We start from the raw sequence: 9574 nt of genomic DNA, 5'->3' as shown, positions 1-9574 counted from the left end.
CCCTGGAAGTGCCAGGGGGCAGGGGTGCAGCCAGGTTACAGGAGGAGCCAGGAGAGGCTTCCCCACCTCTGTCCCCTCCCCCCACTCCAGGCTCCCAGGCACCCAGGATTCATGTCTTTTCTGCTCTGGTTCTGTAGCTGTTAATGGCCATTGTTCACTTTGAAGGCATTGTTTCCCACTTTCTCTCCCTGGCCAAGGGCAGGGGGCAGGAGGCCTCCCCTCACTTGATGTGGGAGGGGCAGCCTGGGTGAGGGGTGCGCACAGGGGAAGCCCTGGCTGGGGTAGCACTGCCCAGAGGCTTTGGTTCTGTCTGCCTCTGACCCCTCTTCACCCTGGCCCCACCCGAGCTACGTTAGCCCCTGCTTCCTTTCCTACGTGGGCCCCCCACTGTGGATGAGTGAGCAACTTTCTCTCTCTCTGGGCCTCGGTTTCCTCATCTGGAATATTAGGGTTGTAAGCCTCAGCATTAACAACTCAGTCACTCCAGCTGCTTCTTCATTCCAAGACTCCAGTGTCAGAACTGGCCCGGAACTGGCCGACTCCATGGTCCCCTGGGTGGTGAGCCTGGGGGGGGGGCGGGGGGGAAGTACCTGCCTCTGGCCCCTCACGTATTTTTTAACTTACTTTCCAGTCTGAGACTCTGCCATTAGAGCAGCGGTTCTCAACCTGTGGGTCGCGACCCCTTTGGCAGTGGAACGACCCTTTCACAGGGGTCGCCTAAGACCATCCTGCATATCAGATATTTACATTGTGATTCATAACAGTAGCAACATTACAGTTATGAAGTAGCAACGAAAATAATTTTATGGTTGGGTCACAACATGAGGAACTGTATTAAAAGGGCCAGAAGGTTGAGAACCACTGCATTAGAGAGTCACTCCTCTGGGGCCTATTTCAAAAGCCATTTGCAATAAAACGGAGAGGATGACCCATTAAGAATACCTTTTGACACTAAGAATACTCTTACTTACATCTTTCTCTCCACAACATTGAAATCATTTGCAGAGATCTGCTCTCATCTGGGACTACACAGCCCGGGGACCAGTTGACCATTGGGAGGTTAAGACACAGGAGGCTGTGACGCAAGGTAAGAACCTGAACACAGGTGGTCTCCCGGGAATTACCTACAGTAAGAGGACCGTCCTGAGGGTAAGAACAATCACAAAGGAGCCCTCTCTGGTCATAGGAATTGTAGCCCTGGGACATGTGGCAGGGGAAGCTGGTGGCTGGGAGAGCGTGCGTGCCCACTCAGCCAGACCTGCTGTCAATCAAGTGACCAGCCCTCAAGAGTCCCCTGTGGGGAGAGCTCTGTGTGGGCAGGTGTCTGGGTTCACAGAGGACAAGACTTGAAAAACAGTCAGGGCGAGTGTGCGTGCGCAGCGGCCGGTGGGGGCGGATGGGAGCTGGTAGGAACTGCGGGAAGGGGTGGGGACAGTGGGGTCTTCTCTGTGAAGGTTACCCGGGCACAAAACCACTTGAAACTGGCTGGTAGCCATTGGAGGCCACCCGTGGAACACACCTGGTGTCCACAACAAAAAAGAATGACCATTTATCAGGGCTCCCAGGTCCTAGAAGGTTTCTGCGCATTATCTTACTGAGCCTTAAACTACCCTAGAGGCGGATTTCATCGTCCACAGTCTTACAGAGACGCAAGCTGGGGTTCAAAGGGAGCATGGCGCCTGCTCACAGCCAGTCATACAGCGAGGAAGCGGCAGAGCTGGGAGCCAAGCCCAAGTCAGCGTGGCTCAAAGCCTGCCTTCTCACCACTGCGGCAATGGTGGCGGCCACCTGCTAGCACTGCCTCCGTTCCCCTGGGGACATTCCTGAGGCACAGAGAGCACCCTTGCTATTTCCTGCCTGGGCCATTCTTGACCATCTATTTCTCATGCAACAAGTAGCGATGGGGGTTCCTCTGCAGCCCTGGCTTGGTGATGACAAGAGGACGAAAGTGGATTAAGTGTTCTTTGCCCCGTTTAAAGTTCCCTGTAGTGATTTGGAAGCTGATTCCCCCGTTCCCCATCTTCTATTGGTGACTCTTAAATTGAATCCTTGCCCTGCTGCTGTGGCTCAGCGGTTGAGCACCAACCCAGGAACCAGGAGGTCAGGGCTGGATTCCCCATCAGGGCAGGTGCCCAGGTTGTGGGCTCGATCCCCAGTAGGGGGAGTGCAGGAGGCAGCCAATCAATGATTCTCTCATCATTAATGTTTTTTAGCTCTCTCTCTCCCTCTCTCTGTCTCTCTCTCCCTGAAATCAATATAAAACATGTGTTTAAAAAATTGAATCCTGTATTCTCTGACTTGGGATTTTCTATCCGTGCATAGAGCTAATCAGGAATTCTTTCTCCCGTAGCACACTTTAACTTTCCTTTCATTCCCACTCACCACCTCCCAGGTTGAGAGTGGGTAGATTATGGCTCCCAATTGTTGTTTTAAAAATGTTTACATTGCGCCGCAATCATTATTTAGACGTCACTACACGTGTTACTAGTTTCTTTGTTCACCATAGTTTCGGCGTCCCACGTCTTCCTCTCTCGAATTCACTTTTTCTGGTCATTGAAGCCCCTCCCCTAGGAATTCTTCAAAGAATATGAGGGCGGCAGACTTTCCCCTTGTAATACAACAATTCTTCATTTCCCCTCCTCCTTGAATTCTTCATTTCCCTTTGAAACTTTGGAAATGGTGTCCCATTGTCTTTTAGCATCCAATCTGATGCCAACTTAATATTATTTTATTGGTGACCTGCTTTTTCTCTCTGGAAGCTTCTAGGCTATCTTTTGTTCTTCATCTTTGTTGTCCTGACGTTTCACTGTAGCGTGCCTAGTGAACTGTCTCTTGGAAACATTCACTCTAATCACGAATTTCTTTCTTCAACGACTGGACACTTTCTTTTATTAGCTCCCTAGTCATTTCTCTCCTCTGTTCTCTGAAGCTCTCTCCTTTGGTAGCGCCTATTAGACGGGTGTCTCTTAACTTTTTTTCTCAGACTTTCCATCTTTTTATCCTTTTCAGGGCGTTTAAGGGGACTTCCTCAGCTCACTGTTTCTAATAACCAGGTCATAAAATCCAGCTCAGACTGTCTACTGAGTTTCAAATTCTGGTTATCAAGCTTTAAATCTCTACGGTCACTGATTTTTTTAAATGGATTTATTATTATTTTGCATCTTTTGAAGATAATTATTCTCCAAGTAAACTGGTTTTTGTTGTTGCTTGTTCTATTATCTCTATTTCTTTGGGCGTTAGCTCTTCTATTTGTTAAGTTTAGAGCTATGCTATCCAATACAGTAGCTGTTTGCTATTCAAATTCATTAAAATAAAGTAAAAAATTCAGTTAAAAAATAGGACACTCCCATCACCATAGAAGGTTCTACCGGACAGCACTGGTGTAGAGTGTCTCTGTATCATGGTTTTCTTTTCCCTTAAATCTTCAGTGGTTCTTGATGTCCAGCTCATCTCTGTATTTGCGAATCCCGTTGGCCAGCTCTGTGTTCACTGTAACCTGTTGTTGGTTATTGAGGGTGGGAGGGAGGCGAGTGGCCTGCCGGCAGCTTCTCTCCTGGACGAGGGCTCCCTGTCTCTCTCTCCCCACGTGGATGAAACATCCACCACTCTATCCCCAGTGCTTGGGGCAAATCCGCTGTTGCCAGCTGCTGGGCACAGGTCAGGAGGCAGCAGGGACCCCTCTGGCACCTCCTCGGTCGTCCTGAGTCTGCTGTCTCAGGCTGGGAGCCCCGCAACCGGCAGTGGCTCCTTCAGATGTTTCCAGCTGTGGTTTCCTCCATTTGATTTCTTTACAGCTTTGATGTTATCTGTTCTTTTTCTTTCTGGAACCCAATGCTTCTTATATGGTGAAGGTTCTCTCTTGTTTCTCATACTATAATATAGGTGGGGGGCTCCTGTCATTTTGTGGATTGGAGGCAAGGGAGAGGATCTCTTGCCAGCTCGACCCACGCAGCAACCATACCTTGTATAGGCACTGTTTTGCTCCGTGTGGTTGCATTCATAACCAATATTTCCCTAAACCTGGTGATTCCCACACTCAGGCAGGTGCTGGCTGGCTGCGTGAGAATCACTGGGAACCCGTGGGCCCCGCTCCTGGGCACTGTGAGCGCACAGCTCACTCAGGGAATCGTCACTACTTAATGGGAGGGGCGAAAGGAGAGTCGAGTGCTCCGTACAGGCCACCTACTTTGCAGGCGAGTTTGTGGCCGAATCCAGGATCTCTAATAGCCAGATCACTCGTCCCTGAGTCAACGGGGCGCCCAGTGAGTGTGGAGATGAGGAGTGTGAGGCACCTCTTTATTCTCCAACTGAAAGAGGGTGAGAAGTTGCAAAACCCACTGGGGATGACTCAGGACAAGAGATACAATACATGCAATTGAATGGAATTGAGATGAATTATGGCTTCAGGCCTCTCCCTCCCACCACGATATCAACTCTGCAAACCCCAAAGATCAAAATGGGGCCAGAAAATTCCCCCATCTGGAGATTTCCTTTTAACTCTAATTGCCGTCCTACTGAGGAGCCCGGCCCCAGCTTTGAGGAGACGTATTTGCTGGTTGGATCTGCAGTAATGATTATTATTGTTACTGTTGGGAAGAATACACTCATTGTCTCCAGTGAGCTCGCAATGCTGCACAAACATGACCTCATTCCTCCTCTGAGCGGGCAGGTATTGTTAACTGTGAGGACAGGGAGGTCCGCTGCAGTCCAATGCCTTGAGCAAGGCCACACATGGAGACAGGGAGGGACGATGGGACGGCCCAGGCCTCTTTGCTGGGTCCCAGGGCCGTCTGCACGGGTCTAGGCTCACGGGGCTAATCGGTCTCCTGACTCCCCTATAGCCACAGAGCTGGTTCCAGGGGTGCGAGGGGATCAGAGCCGTCAGTCGTCAACATCAGACACGGGGAGAGGAATAACCATTACTTTTCAGAGACTCGGCCAAGTCCAGGCTTCAGGCTCAGCTGTCCCAACCTCCCGGGGGTGGTCCCCATTTCTCTAGGCTCTAACCTGGCTGGCTCACTCCATGCGGATGCAGCCTGACAGTCTCGCTCACACCAGGTCTGTCCTGCCCATGAGGAGTGTTTGCCACCTGTGTCCCTTGGGACAACATCAATGCATTTCGCCACTGTGGCTTTGGGGCCTTTGCTTCTGCCTTCCCTACGCCTGTTCAGGACACGGTTTGCTCTTCCTGCCCTCCACTCTTCCCATCCAAGCTTCAAGCCTCACTGTGCTCAGGAAACCTCCCCTTAGCTCTCCTCCAGAAGAGCCCCCTCCCTCTGAACTCCGGCCACCCCCCATTCATTCGTTCCACAGGCAATTATTCAGGGCCTATTGGGTGCGGCAGGCCCTACGGGAGGTGATGGAGTGCAATGGTGAACAGGCCAGACAAGGTCCCTGCTCTTTCTTAAGATCCCACCCTTACATTCCACTGGGGATGGCAGAAAAAATAAAAGTAAGTAATACAGTGAGTCAAGTATTTAAGCGTTGTCATAAATGTGTATAAAGAGGCCTCCAAAACATATCCCAAATCTGCTGATGTCTCTCCATTTTCCATTCTGTCCAAGAAAAAGCTTGGCTGGTTTGGGTCCATCAGATAGGTTCCTGTGGCTGAAGGGCGAGGGCAGGTGCGGCTGAGGGGTGCGCTTGGGGCTGGAGAGGATGGCACGGCTCGCCCGCACGGGCCCTGAAGGCTGCGCCACGGAGCGAGACTTCATGCTCAGAGCCATGGGAAGACACTGCAGGATTCATTCTTTAAGACAGAGATTCTCAATGGGGTGGGGGTCGGGGAGACCCCATTTTGCCCCTCCCCCAAGTCAAATGACCACCCCACAACAAATGCCAGCAGTGCTGAGGTCATGAAGCTCTGCTTTAAGATGGCCCTGGCTGCCGTGTGAAGAAGAGACGCTCAGGCCCAGCTCATCTTCCCGAGGAGGCCCTTGCGATTGTAAGGCGGCTGGCGTCGACGCCATCGCCCACAAGAACAGTCAGACTGGCCGAGCAGGGAGAAGCCATTCCAGGCATCGCTTGCAGAGCCCACCTGTTCTGTGGGGGAGGACGAGGGCGCTCTCTCCCCGCATGGTCCCACCTGCACCTTGTCCTACCAGCTGCCAGCTGCCAGCTTAGCACCCGCCTCCTCTCTGACCTTCTGAATGCCGGGCCTGTGCCGGGCTGCAGGGGCTCTGGCACCCGAAGGCATGTGATGCCCGGGGCTTACAACAGGTTTATGAGTATTTACACCAGCCCGGAACCTATCATTACAGCCTTGCCATGTCAATCCGGCAGTGTTGACGGGCTCTCCTCTTGCCCCTGCACCCCAGCCTGAGGTCGGTTTGAAGATTTAGGAGACACGGCTGAGCCGTGTGACAATGGGAGGTCTGTGGAGGAGCTGCTCTATGGGGAGGGCACTCCGCCTCCTGTGGGGGGAGGGGGGGGGGCGGGCGGGAGAGGCAGGCCAAGCAGGTGGTGCGGCGAGGCGAGTTTGTCCTCTGTGCCCAGGTGTGGACCATTCTTCTTCCACTCCTAGAGAGGTGTTTGCTTTTTAATATATTTTTATCGATTTCAGAGAGGAAGGAAGAGGGAGACAGAGCTAGAAACATCAATGATGAGAGAGAATCATTGATCGGCTGCCTCCTGCACTCCCCCAGCCCCCCCAAATTGGGGATCGAGCCTGCACTCAACTCTGGCATGTGCCCTGACCAGGAATTGAACTGTGACCTCCTGGTTCAAAGGTCAACGTCCAACCACTGAGCCACACCGGCTGGGCTAGAGAAGTTTTTTAAAAACGTGTTTTTTGGGGTATGTCAGGAAAACTTTGAAGAAACTGAAAAAAGATGAACATTAGAGACAATAGTTTATATACAGTTTAGGAGATTATGGGTCTCCTTGGAGCCTATCTATGACCTTATGAACTAATTTACACCAACATGTAAATGACTAACAAGTTTGAGTGTATTTCCATTTTGATGGGGAGTAAAGCCCTCAAACCAAAGGAACTAGATTCTCCCCAGGGGAGTGACTCCCTCAGGGGGTTGGGGAAGCATCTAACGCTGGAGCCTTCCCAGTTCCTGCTGTTTTTAGGTTAATTTGGACTCAAAAGGCCACCTGAGACTTGACCCAATGGGGCTTGTTGGGACCCCAGTACCAGATACTCCCGGTGAGCACGCAGCTTCTGATCTTGTTAATGGGCCAATAAAAATTAGGGGGACAAAGGCCAAGCCCTGGCAGCTCAAATGAATCTCTTCTACAAGAGGGAGCAATCTCGTAAAGAGCTCTAACTGAGCAAACGGAGGAATCATTGCATTTCATTAACTTTAATAGTGCTCGTTAGGTTGGCTTCCAAGGGCTGCGGGACAGGAGAGAGCCAGACCCATCGTCAGGGCTCTGGAAGTGGCTGCTCTTGCTACCCCAACGGGCTCCCCAGCCCAGCACGACTCCTGGCTACCCCAGCAAGGAGCCCAGGCCTCAGGCACTAATTCTCTCCTCTGGGGTGGGGAAGACGGGGACAAAGGGCTTGGGGCCAACCATCTCTGGGCTTGAGCAGGCCACCTGGTTCTGGGCGCCCACAGAGAGGCCCCTCCCAGGGACATCAAAAGTCCAGCTCCAAGGCCCACAGCCCTCACTAAGGGATCCCACCAGCTCAGCTGGCCCGGGGACCATTGTCAATGCCAGCCACGCCCCTGACCTCCTCCTGCTTCTCGACCACAGACGTGTCCACTGCCAGAAAAATGAAAAACAAACCAACAGGACCCACAGAACACACATCAGCGAGCAAGCCCGCCTCACATTGTCCTCTGTGGTCCAGGGCCGGGAGCCAGAGGCCCTGCCTGGAAAAGCCCGAACGGCTCCCCCTCCCGTGTGGGTCGGCCTCGCCCCGTCCCTGCTGCTCCTCCTCCCTCTCCATCTTTCTTTTCCATCAGCCATGATTCCCTCCTTTCACTCCTGTTTGTGTCCCCTTACCCCCCCCCCCCCCCCCCCCCGCCCACCACCACCACCACCACACTCTTCCTGCGCCCAGGATGAAGTCAATTCCCTGAACACAGAAAAGACCCTGTGAACACACAAAGCCCCAAGGAATCACGCCAGTTGGTGATGTGAGCTGGCCTTGCAGTAAGGTCACTGGCATCCCGGAGCCTGTGCCCGCCAACCCCTTCGCATGGGGTGGGAGCAGGCTCTTCACCCTCCGGCCCAGCACCTTCGGGTCCGCCTCCCACCCCTGGGTACTTACCGATTCCCTGGAGACACCCCTTCCCGGTCCTTGCTCACCTGTTTCCACGGCCTGGAAAGCCTCAGCTCTTCACCCGGCTCCACGGGTGAGAAGTCTATGATTCTTTGAGGCCGTCTTTTTAAAACCTCCCTCCTCTGTGTCGCCCCCAAGCCTGCAGCTGGAATTCATCTGTCTCCTTTCTGCCCTCATTAGAATTCCATGTTGGCACCTCCGTATTTGGGCATGTACCATGCTCTTCTTATATTCTAATTGTTTAGATGCAAATGTCTCTCTCCTACCTAATTATGAACTTGAGAGGAGAAACCATGTCATCTTTGAATCCCCATATCCTCTGAGCTCCTGGCATAGAGGGCGTACACGAGGAATGTCAAACTCATTACAAATGGAATCTGTGGTTATAAGGAAACCCACATACAATTAATTCCACAGCTTTACATCACCAACGTGGTGCATCTTTTTTATAATAATTTCATTTGCAAATCTGTCTGAGGCACGGGGTCCTTGCGTAGGCTCCCCCAGGTGGGCCTGGGAACCTCGCCACCGGCTGGAGGATGGTATGTTAGACAGCGGCACCTACTGGTGAAGAGCGACATTACAGCGTGGGGCCGCCAGAGCGCAGCAACTGAATTTCTCCATCAATCCCAGCAGGACGGGACAAGGGCATGGAGGGGCCGGTGTGGGCACCAGCGGGCTAGAAGGAGCTCCGCTCTCTCCTCAGTAGCCCTTGGGCTGATCAGGGGAAGGCCCGGCCCTGAGACAGGGTAGAGGCTGTTCCCGCTCCAGCGCACTGCAGCCTCCTGCGGACTGATGTTTGCAGGACTAGGGTGGGACACCAACCAAGGAATCCAGCCTGGCTGCGATGCCCCTGGGCATGATGCCTCACAGCTCTCCATGTAGGACAGAGGCGGGGGGGGGGGGAGGGGGGGGCGCGGGGGGCGGGCACGACAAATGGAAAACCTCTTGCCAAACGAGGGAGGCAGACCAGTGTACGGATATCGACACTCAACATAAGCACGAAGCTGGCAAACATTCTGACCCTGTTCTTGCTGCAGGTTTCCAGCTTTTTCTAAAAGAATTCTCAGTCCTATGGGAGCCCTTCTCGGGAAACAGAATAGAATATGATACTGGGGAGGTGAGCTTGGTTTGACAGCACTTCACCTTATGAATTGGTTCACGAGGACCTTGAACTTGCCCTGATAGCCTCACTCATCCTTTTTATTCCACGATACTCATTGGAATCACACTGTCGGATGCAGAGGTCCTCCTCCCTCTCTCCATCTTTTCCTCGGGGAGGAGCCCAGTGGGTAAGGGGTGTGTGTGTGAAGAAACAGGGCAGGGGGAGCAAGGCGG

Source organism: Myotis yumanensis, unplaced genomic scaffold (genome assembly GCF_028538775.1).
Source record: "Myotis yumanensis isolate MYYU_CA2020_CCGP unplaced genomic scaffold, mMyoYum1.0.hap1 SCAF_6, whole genome shotgun sequence".
Classification (NCBI taxonomy): domain Eukaryota; kingdom Metazoa; phylum Chordata; class Mammalia; order Chiroptera; family Vespertilionidae; genus Myotis; species Myotis yumanensis.
Note: the sequence above shows the minus strand (reverse complement) of the source record.